Here is an 11,318-nt window from a genome sequence, read left to right as displayed (position 1 = left end):
ACAGGCCGGTGAGCCTTACACCAGTGGTGGGAAAGATTTTGAAAGGGATTCTGAGAGACAGGATTTATATGCATCTGGAAAGGCACGGTCTGATTAGGGATAGTCAGCATGGCTTTATGCGTGGGGAATCATGTCTCATGAATTTGATTGAGTTTTTCCAGGAGGTGACCAAGAGGATTGACGAGGGCAGGGCGATGGACGTTGTCTACATGGACTTTAGCGAGGCTTTTGACAAGGTCCCGCATGATAGGCTGATCCAGAAGGTCCGAACTGATGGGATCCAGGGTGAGCTAGAAAATTGGATACACAATTGGCTTGGTGATAGGAGGCAGAGGTTGGTAGTGGAGGGTTGATTTTCAGATTGGAGGTCGGAGATCAGTGGTGTGCCGCAGGGATCGGTGCCGGGCCCTCTGTTGTTTGTCATATATATTAATGAGTTGCATGTGAATGTAAGGGGCATGATTAGTAAATTTGCAGATGACTCCAAAATTGGTGGAATGGTGGACATTGAGGAAGATTGTCTAAGGTTACAACAGGATGTAGGTCAACTGGGAAAGGGAGTGGCAACTGGAATTTAACGCAGACAAGTGTGAAGTGATGCATTTTGGAAAGTGAAACCAGGGCAGGACATATACAGTGAATGGCAGGGCCCTGGGAATGTTCTTGAGCAGAGATACCTTGGGGTGCAAGTACATAGTTCCCTGAAAGTGGCAACACAGGTAGACAGGGTGGTGAAATTCTCGGATGTCATGCTTCCCTTCATCGGACAAGGTATTGAGTACAAGAGTTGGGACGTCATGCTGCAGTTGTAAATAACGTTGGTTAGGCCGCATTTGGAGCACGGTGTGCAGCCACACTACAAGAAATATGTGATTAAGCTAGAGAGGATGCAGAAAAAATTCACAAGGATGTTGCCCGGTTTAGAGGGCTTGAGTTATAAAGAGAAATTGGATAGGCTGGGTCTGTTTTCCCTGGAGCGAAGGAGGCTGAGAGGGGACATGATAGAGGTCTATCAAATTTTGAGATGCATGGATAGGGTAGATAGCCGGAGTCTGTTTCAAATCGTAGGGATGACCAGAAGTAGAGGGCATAGATTTAAGGTGATGTGGAGGAGGTTTAAAGGGGATCAAAGGGGTATATTTTTCACACAAAGAATCGTGGGTATCTGGAATGAGCTGCCTGAGGACGTGGTGGAGGCAGGAACATTAGCGACATTTAAGAGGCACCTGGACAAGTACTTGAATAAGCAAGGCATAGAGGGATATGGAATTAAGGCAGGCAGGTGGGATGAATATATCTAGGCATTATGGTTGGCATGGACGCAGTGGGCATTCTATGCTGTACGACTCTATGACGCTAAGACTCGATAACATACCATTTGCCTTTTTTTACCGGCTGTTGCATCGGCATGCTTACCTTCAGCGACTTGTGTACGAGAACACCACGGTTCCGTTGCATTCTCCCCTCTCTCAGCTTATAGCCGTTCAGATAATAATCTGCCTTCCTGTTTTTGCTACCAAAGTGGATAACCTCACATTTATCCGCATTATAATGCATCTTCCACGCATTTTCCCACTCACTCAACTTGTCCAAATATCGCTGAAGCCTTTCTGCATCATCCTCACAACTCTCCCTCCCAGCCACATTTGTGACATCTGCAAATTTGGAGATATTACATTTACTTCCCTCATCTGAATCATTAATACATTTTATGAATAGCTGGCGTCCTAGCACAGATACCTATGGTGCCCCACTAGTCACTCCCTGCCATTCGGAAAAAAGCACGTTTATTCCTACTCTTTGTTTCCTGTCAGCCAACCAATTTTCTCTCTATAACAATACACTACCCCCAATTCCATGCGCTTTATTTATGCAGGCTAATCTCTTACGTGGGACTTTGTTAGAAGCCTTCTGAAAGTCCAAATAAACCACATCCACTGGCTCCCCCTCATCAACTGTACTGGTTACATGCTCGATGAATTCTAGTAGATTTATCAAGCATGATTTCCCTTCCGTAAATCCATGCTGGCTCTATCCGATTCCACCATTGTTCTCCAAGTGCTGTGCTATGAAACCTTTGATAATGGACTCTCTGAATTTTCCCCACTACCGACGTCAGGCTGACTGGTCTATAATTTCCTGTTTTCTCTCATCCTCCCTTTTTAAACAGTGGGGTTAAATTAGCTACCCATACAGTCTGTAGTCGATAAAATCTTGGAAGATGACCACCAATGCATCCACTATTTTTAAGGCCACTTCCTGGATGTAGGTTATGAGGTCCTGGGGATTTATCAGCCTTCAAACCCATCAATTACCCCAACACCATTACTCTACTAACACTGATTTCCTTCAGTTCCTCCCTCTCACTAAACCCTGTACTTCCCAATATTTCTAGTATGATATTTGTGTCCTCCTTTGTGATGACAGACCTTCAGTATGCATTTAGTTGGCCAGCCACTTCTTTGTTCCCCATGGGTTTTAAGCTTCTGCAGATCAGCAAGAAAGTGAAACATGGAAGGTAAGGTAACTCATGGTCGGGTTGGGTCGGGCCTCGAAAAAAAATGGAAGGACTCGGGCATGGTCGGGCTCAGGTCTGATGCGGTTTTGTCGGCCTCAGGTCGTGTTCTTTTGCAGACACAAGCAGGCCTTTCATGTCACGAGGGGTCGGTTTCTTCAGGCGACACGTGATGACTGTAGATTTAAAGAAGAGAAGGACAAGAACTGAAGAGAGAGAATAGTTTAAAATATCGGTTAATTTGGGGATTAGGAGAAGAGTTTGTGTGATCACTATTTTAGTGGGAATAAGATCGAAAGAGTAGGAAGTGGATCTCATAGACCAGCTGAGCTCAGAGACGGCATGAGGGGAGATATAAGAGAAACTATTATGCCAGTGCAGGGCTGGAAAAGGCGGAAGTATAGGAAGTTTAGGCAGGTGGAGTCATGGAAGGGAGGGACATGACAGGGAAAGCTGATCAGAAGCTCTCGATCTTCATGACAATAGGTGCATGAGCTTCTCGAACTTACTTTTGGAGGTGAGGATGGAGGGAACAGAGCAATCACGTTTACAAAGTCTATTTGCTGTGGAGAAGAACAGCTGGGGCTACGTTTGTATTCCTATATGATCCTGGAATAGTGAGCAGTTTTAGCAGACAAGTGTAGGACCTTAGAGTGTCATAAATGGTCAGCCAGATCTGGTCGTAGATGGCTAGGTCAGTTATAGCCATATCCGTTCAAATCTGTTTCCCTTGGAATTAAAAGAGTGGGGATGAGGACTGTACCTGAGGAACGCCCTGGGTGAGTGAGACTGATCATCAAATTGGATGTGAGGGAGCCGTTGAGCAAATCTGTAGCTGCAGAATCTTGTCACAAATGGCGGGCCAAGAGAAGGTTGTGATTTGAAAGTGCAGTTTATATGAATAGGGGGAGATATTGTTTGTATTCCCAGGGACGGATACATTATGAAGTACGGTTGTGGTGTGGAAGAGGAATGTGGGTGGAGAGTCATTCAAGGAAATGTTCAGAGATGCCCTTATCTTAAAAGTTCATAAAGGAATAGAAATGATTATAAAGGACTTAAAAATTATAACCGATTATGAAGGATGACATGAACGTGCATGAATCTCAGAAAACTAGTTTGCAGGTGCAGCAGGAAATAAGGAAGGCGAATGGAATTTTGACATTTATTGCTAAAGGAATAGAGTATAAAAGTAAGGAAGTCTAGCTGCAACTGGACAAGGCATGAGTGAGACTGCACCTGGAGTATTGCGTACAGTTTTGCTCCCCTTACCTGAGGAGAGATGGAGTTGCATTAGAAGCAGTTCAGAGGATGTTCACTGGAATGATTCCAGAGATGAGGGGTTTTTATTATGAAGAGTTATTGAGAGTTTAGAATGAGAAGAGTTCTAATTGAGCTGTATAAAATGATTAAGGGGATTGACAAAGTAGACGTAAAGTGGATGCTTCCTCTGGTTGGACAACCTAGAACAAGAGGCCATAGTTTTGGGAAAAGGAGTAGCAGATTTAAAACAGGGACGAAGAAAAATTACTTCTCTCAAAGGGTCCTGAGCCTGTGGAATTCACCACCCCAGAGTGGATGCCGGTCATTGAGTAAGTTTAAGGAGGAGGCAGACAGATTTTTAATTAGTGATGGGTTGAAGGGTTGTGGATAACGGGCAAGAGCTGAGGCCGAAATGAAATCAACCTTGATTGTCTTGAATGGTGGAGCAGGCTCGAAGGGCTGAATTGACTATTCCTCTTCCTGGTTCTTCTGTTAAAAGGTATTACATAGTATAAAGCATTAAACAGATGATTAATGATGAAAATAGATTATGGAGCGTTGTATAGCATTACCAAATATTACAATGGAGTATATATGTTTATAAAGGATTATAAAGTGTTATTAAGGGTTAAAGAAAAGTTACAAAGTTTTAGAAATGGTTACAATTTTTATATGTTATAAAGAATTACGAAGGATTATATAGATTGTAAAGCATTATAAAGAGTGATGATATATTCCACACAATATAAAGTGTTATAAAGTGCTATAAAGGTTATAAAGATCTAAAAAATGTCACAAAGTTTTTAAAGGCTTCTAAAGGGTTATGAATGAGTATAGGGATTATATGAAAATGAATTTGCTTTTAAAGATATAAAAATCTTTCTAAACAGCTATAAAGAACCCAAAGGGATTATAAATGATGACAAAGGTCTTTCAAGATAACAAATCATTCTAAACATAATAAATGGATTATAAATGTCTCTAAAGGATGATAAGGTTTCCAAAAGAGTGCAACATATTATTTAAAGGGCTATAAATTAATCTAGAGTATATAGGTGTATAAAGATTTATAAGGTATCGAATGGATCATAAAAGGTTGCAAATGGTTACAAAGTATTATGAAGGTTTCGAAAGATATATGCAGAATTATAAAGGGTTTTAAAGGATTACAAAGGATTATCTATTTATTTATTTAGCGATACAGCACTAAAACAGGCCTGGAGTTCTTTAACTAGAAAGGACAATATGGATTTTGAATATTTCTAAAAGGTTCTAAGGATTGTATAGGTTTATAAAGTGTTATATTGACTATAAATTGTTATAAAGATTGTTAATTGTTGTAAAGGATATGACGTTTAAAAGTATGATACATTTATAAGTATTGATAAACGGGTATAACGAATCATAAAGGATTGTCAAAAGTATTATGAAGATTATGAAGGATTATCAAACATATAAAGGATTAGAAATGCTACTTCAGAGTTATAAAACTTTCTAAAGGATTATATTCGCTTTAACAAGTTAGAAATGAGAACAAAGAAAGAACAAAGAAAATTACAGCACAGGAACAGGCCCTTCGGCCCTCCAAGCCTGCGCCGATCCAGATCCTCTATCTAAACATGTCGCCTATTTTCTAAGGGTCTGTATCTATTTTCTTCCAGCCCATTCATGTATCTGTCTAGATACATCTTAAAAGACGCCATCGTGCCCGCACCTACCACCTCCGCTGGCAACGCGTTCCAGGCACCCACCACCCTCTGCGTAAAGAACTTTCCACGCATATCCCCCCTAAACTTTTCCCCTTTCAATTTGAACTCGTGTCCTCTAGTAATTGAATCCCCCACTCTGGGAAAAAAGCCTCTTGCTATCCACCCTGCCTATACCTCTCATGATTTTGTACACCTCAATCAGGTCCCCCCTCAACCTCCGTCTTTCTAATGAAAATAATCCTAATCCACTCAACCTCTCTTCATAGCTAGCGCCCTCCATACCAGGCAACATCCTGGTGAACCTCCTCTGCACCCTCTCCAAAGCATCCATATCCTTTTGGTAATGTGGCGACCAGAACTGCACGCAGTATTCCAAATGTGGCCGAACCAAAGTCCTATACAACTGTAACATGACCTGCCAACTCTTGTACTCAATACCCCGTCCGATGAAGGAAATCATGCCGTATGCCTTCTTGACCACTTTATTGACCTGCGTTGCCACCTTCAGGGAACAGTGGACCTGAACACCCCAATCTCTCTGGACATCAATTTTCCCCAGGACTTTTCCATTTACTGTATAGTTCACTCTTGAATTGGATCTTCCAAAATGCATCACCTTGCATTTGCCCCGATTGAACTCCATCTGCCATTTCTCTGCCCAACTCTCCAATCTATCTCTATTCTGCTGTATTCTCTGACAGTCCCCTTCACTATCTGCAACTCAACCAATCTTAGTGTCGTCTGCAAACTTGCTAATCAGTCCACCTATACTTTCCTCCAAATCATTAATGGATATCACAAACAACAGTGGTCCCAGCACGGATCCCTGTGGAACACCACTGGTCACACGTCTCCATTTTGAGAAACTGCCTTCCACTGCTACTCTCTGTCTCCTGTTGCCCAGCCAGTTCTTTATCCATCTAGCTAGTACACCTTGGACCCCATGCGTCTTCACTTTCTCCATCAGCCTGCCATGGGGAACCTTATCAAACGCCTTACTGAAGTCCATGTATATGACATCGACAGCCCTTCCCTCATCAATCAACTTTGTCACTTCCTCAAATAATTCTATTAAGTTGGTAAGACATGACCTTCCCTGCACAAAACCATGTTGCCTATCACTGATAAGTCCATTTTCTTCCAAATGGGAATAGATCCTATCCCTCAGTATCTTCTCCAGCAGCTTCCCGACCACTGACGTCAGGCTCACCGGTCTATAATTACCTGGATTATCCCTGCTACCCTTCTTAAACAAGGGGACAACATTAGCAATTCTCCAGTCCTCCGGGACCTCACTCGTGTTTAAGGATGCTGCAAAGATATCTGTTAAGGCCCCAGCTATTTCCTCTCTCGCTTCCCTCAGTAACCTGGGATAGATCCCATTCGGACCTGGGGACCTGTCCACCTGAATGCCCTTTAGAATACCCAACACTTCCTCCCTCCTTATGCCGACTTGACCTAGAGTAATCAAACATCTGTCCCTAACCTCAACATCCGTCATGTCCCTCTCCTCGGTGAATACCGATGCAAAGTACTCGTTTAGAATCTCACCCATTTTCTCTGACTCCAAGCATAACATTCCTCCTTTGTCCTTTCGTGGGCCAATCCTTTCTCTAGTTACCCTCTTGCTCCTTATATATGAATAAAAGGCTTTGGGATTTTCTTTAACCCTGTTTGCTAAAGATATTTCATGACCCCTTTTAGCCCTCTTAATTCTTCGTTTCAGATTGGTCCGACATTCCCGATATTCTTTCAAAGCTTCGTCTTTCATCAGCCGCCTAGACCTTATGTATGCTTCCTTTTTCCTCTTAGCTAGTCTCACAATTTCACCTGTCATCCATGGTTCCCTAATCTTGCCATTTCTATCCCTCATTTTCACAGGAACATGTCTCTCCTGCACGCTAATCAACCTTCTTTAAAAGCCTCCCACATATCACATGTGGATTTACCTTCAAACAGCTGCTCCCAATCTACATTTCCCAGCTCCTGCCGAATTTTGGTATAGTTGGCCTTCCCCCAATTTAGCACTCTTCCTTTAGGACCACTCACGTCTTTGTCCATGAGTATTTTAAAGCTTACGGAATTGTGATCACTATTCCCAAAGTAGTCCCCTACTGAAACTTCAAACACCTGGCCGGGCTCATTCCCCAACATCAGGTCCAGTATGGCCCCTTCCCGAGTTGGACTATTTACATACTGCTCTAGAAAACCCTCCTGGATGCTCCTTACAAATTCTGCTCCATCTAGACCTCTAACACTAAGTGAATCCCAGTCAATGTTGGGAAAATTAAAATCTCCTATCACCGCCACCCTGTTGCGCCTACAGCTTTCCATAATCTGTTTACATATTTGTACCTCTATCTCACGCTCGCTGTTGGGAGGCCTGTAGTACAGCTCCAACATTGTTACTGCACCCTTCCTATTTCTGAGTTCTGTCCATATTGCCTCACTGCTCGAGTCCTCCATAGTGCCCTCCTTCAGCACAGCTGTGATATCCTCTTTGACCAGTAATGCAACTCCTCCACCCCTTTTACCTCCCTCTCTATCCCGCCTGAAGCATCGAATTCCTGGGATATTTATTTGCCAATCATGCCCATCCCTCAACCAAGTCTCAGTAATAGCAATAACATCATACTCCCAGGTACTAATCTAAGCCCTAAGTTCATCTGCCTTACCTACTACACTTCTTGCATTAAAACAAATGCACCTCAGACCACCAGTCCCTTTACATTCATCATCTGCTCCCTGCCTGCTCTTCCCCTTAGTCACACTGACTTCATTATCTAGTTCCTTACAGGCTTTTGTTACCACCTCCTTACTGTCAACTGACCTCCTCAATTGGTTCCCATCCCCCTGCCACATTAGTTTAAACCCTCCCCAACAGCGTTAGCAAAAGCACCCCCAAGGACATTGGTTCCAGACCGGCCCAGGTGTAGACCGTCCAATTTGTAATAGTCCCACCTCCCCCAGAACTGGTCCCAATGTCCCAACAATCTGAACCCCTCCTTCCTGCACCATCTCTCAAGCCACGCATTCATCCTGACGATTCTTTCATTTTTACTCTGACTATCACGTGGCACTGGTAGTAATCCTGAGATGACTACCTCTGAGGTCCTACTTTATAAAGTATTATAAAGATTGCAAAGAATTATGGAAAGTTATAAAGCGTTGCAAAGAATTATAAAAGACGATAAAGAGTTATAAAAGATATAAAAGTGCATAAAGAATTCTAAAGATTTGGAAGCACTTAGAAAGAATTAATAACGGATTGCAAAGCTTTATAAAAGATTATAATTGTCTATAGAGAATCACAAAGGATTATGAATGATTATGGGAATTCGAAAGGGTGGTAAAGAATTTTAAAGAATTATAAAGTTTCAAATGGTTAGAGAGGACTCTAAAGAATGCCGAAGGATTATAAAAATGTAAAGGTGTTACAATGAATTATAAACAGCTGTTTAGAATTATAAAGGTTCATGAAGAATTCGAAAGGTTAATAACATGTTATAAAGGGTTATAAAGTGTTAATAGTATTGTAAATGACCTTAAAGCGTTACAACGGATCACAAAGTGTTAGAAAGGATTGCACATTGTTAAAAAAGGATTAAAATATTATAAAGAATTATGTCTGGTTAAAAAGGAGTATGGAGTATTATAAAGGATTGTAAATGATTATAAGGAATTAAAAAGGATGGCAAAGGATTATAAGGAGTGAGAAAGGATTATTAAACAAATAAAGGTTATAGAAAATTGCAAAGATTGGAATGGATTTAGGGCCGCATGAAATCTTGTAAAGCACTATAAAGCTGAATGGAGGGATTTGCCGACTTAAAAATCATTATCAAAAATTCAGGTTAGACTAGTACTAGACTAGTGGTGTTCCGCAGGGATCAGTGCTGGGACCTTTGCTGTCTGTAGTATATATAAATGATTTGGAGGAAAATGTAGCTGGTCTGATTAGTAAGTTTGCGGATGACACAAAGGTTGGTGGAGTTGCGGATAGCGATGAGGATTGTCAGAGGATACGGCAGGATATAGATTGGTTGAAGACTTGGGCAGAGAAATGGCAGATGGAGTTTAATCCGGACACATGTGAGGTAATGCATTTTGGAAGGTCTAATACAGGTGATAAGTATACAGGAAATGGCAGAACCCTTAGGACTATTGACAGGCAGAGAGATCTGGGCGCACAGGTCCACAGGTCACTAAAAGTGGCAACGCAGGTGGATATAAGGTAGTCAAGAATGCATACGGCATGCTTGCCTTCATCGTTCGGGGCATAGAGTGTAAAAATTGGCAAGCCATGCTGCAGCTACACAGAACCTTAGTTTGGCCGCACTTTGAATATTGCATGCAATTCTGGTCGCCACACTACCAGAAGGACGTGGAGGCTTTGGAGAGGGTACAAAAGAGATTTACCAGGATGTTGCCTGGTCTGGAGGGCATTAGCTATGAGGAGAGGTTGGATAAACTCGGATTGTTTTCACTGGAACGACGGTGGTGGAGGGGCGACATAATAGAGGTTTACAAAGTTATGAGCGGCATGGACAGAGTGGATAGTCAGAAGCTTTTTCCCAGGGTAGAAGGGTCAGTTATTAGGGGACATAAGTTTAAGGTGCGAGGGGCAAAGTTTAGAGGAGATGTGCAAGGAAAGCATTTTACACAGATGGTGGAGAGTGCCTGGAACTTGCTGCCGGGGGAGATGGTGGAAGCAGGTACGATAACGACGTTTTCGAGGCATCTTGACAAATACATGAATAGGATGGGAATAGAGGGATACGGTCCCCGGAAGTGCAGAAGGTTTTAGTTCAAACAGGCATCAAGATCTTGGAGGGCCGAATGGCCTGTTCCTGCGCTGTACTGTTGTTTGTTCTTTGTTCCAAGTGCTGTCAGCCAATCAGCAATACTGTACATCCTCAATCCCAGTAGCACTAGCGGGAGCAGAGCATACTGCTGAGAAATGTGGATGTTCTCCTCCATACATGGTAAGTGGGATTTCGGGCCTCACTGGGTACAATAATCTGGGCCATGATGAGCGGGCTGTGTATCGTTCAGGAGGGCAGCGTGACGTACTCCAGTGGCAAGTAGCTTGCGCTGCTGGGGAGCCCTCTGTGGGGCACATGTAACATGAATAGGACGATCCCCCGCACCAGGCCACAAGGTGGCTTTCAGGTTTTACCGGTCAGCAACCACAGGTGCCGATGACGCTGAATTTTGCCAGCAGCTGCGGAAGGGAGCCCTTAAATAGCAAATAGCTGGTCATCTAAGGGCTTCAATTGGCCTGGTAAGGGCTGGCGGTTTGTCACTTCCACCCCTGCTTATAAGATTATCGCGTGAGTGGGATGGTGATGGTTGTGTTTGTTGGAGGTCAATCATCTGAGTTCCAGGACATCACTGCAGGAGTAACTCAGGGTAGTGTCCTAGGCCCAACCATCTTCAGCTGCTTCATCAATGACCTTCCTTCAATCATAAGGTCTGAAGTGGGGATGTTCGCTGATGATTGCACAATGTTCAGCACCATTCGCAACTCCTCAGATACTGAAGCAGTCTGTGTAGAAATGCAGCAAGACCTGGACAATATCCAGGCTTGGGCTGATAAGTGGCAAGTAACATTCGCACCACACAAGTGCCAGGCAATGACCATCTCCAACAAAAGGGAATCTAACCATCTCCCCTTGACATTCAACGGCATTACCATCGCTGAATCCCCCACTATCAACATCCTAGGGGCCACCATTGAGCGAAAACTGAACTGGAGTAGCCATATAAATACCGTGGCTACAAGAGAATGTCAGAGGCTAGGAATCCTGAGGCGAGTAACTCACCTCCTG

The sequence above is a fragment of the Heterodontus francisci genome, unplaced genomic scaffold, assembly GCF_036365525.1.
Source record: "Heterodontus francisci isolate sHetFra1 unplaced genomic scaffold, sHetFra1.hap1 HAP1_SCAFFOLD_237, whole genome shotgun sequence".
NCBI classification, from domain to species: Eukaryota; Metazoa; Chordata; class Chondrichthyes; order Heterodontiformes; family Heterodontidae; genus Heterodontus; species Heterodontus francisci.
This window is presented reverse-complemented; position numbering follows the sequence as displayed.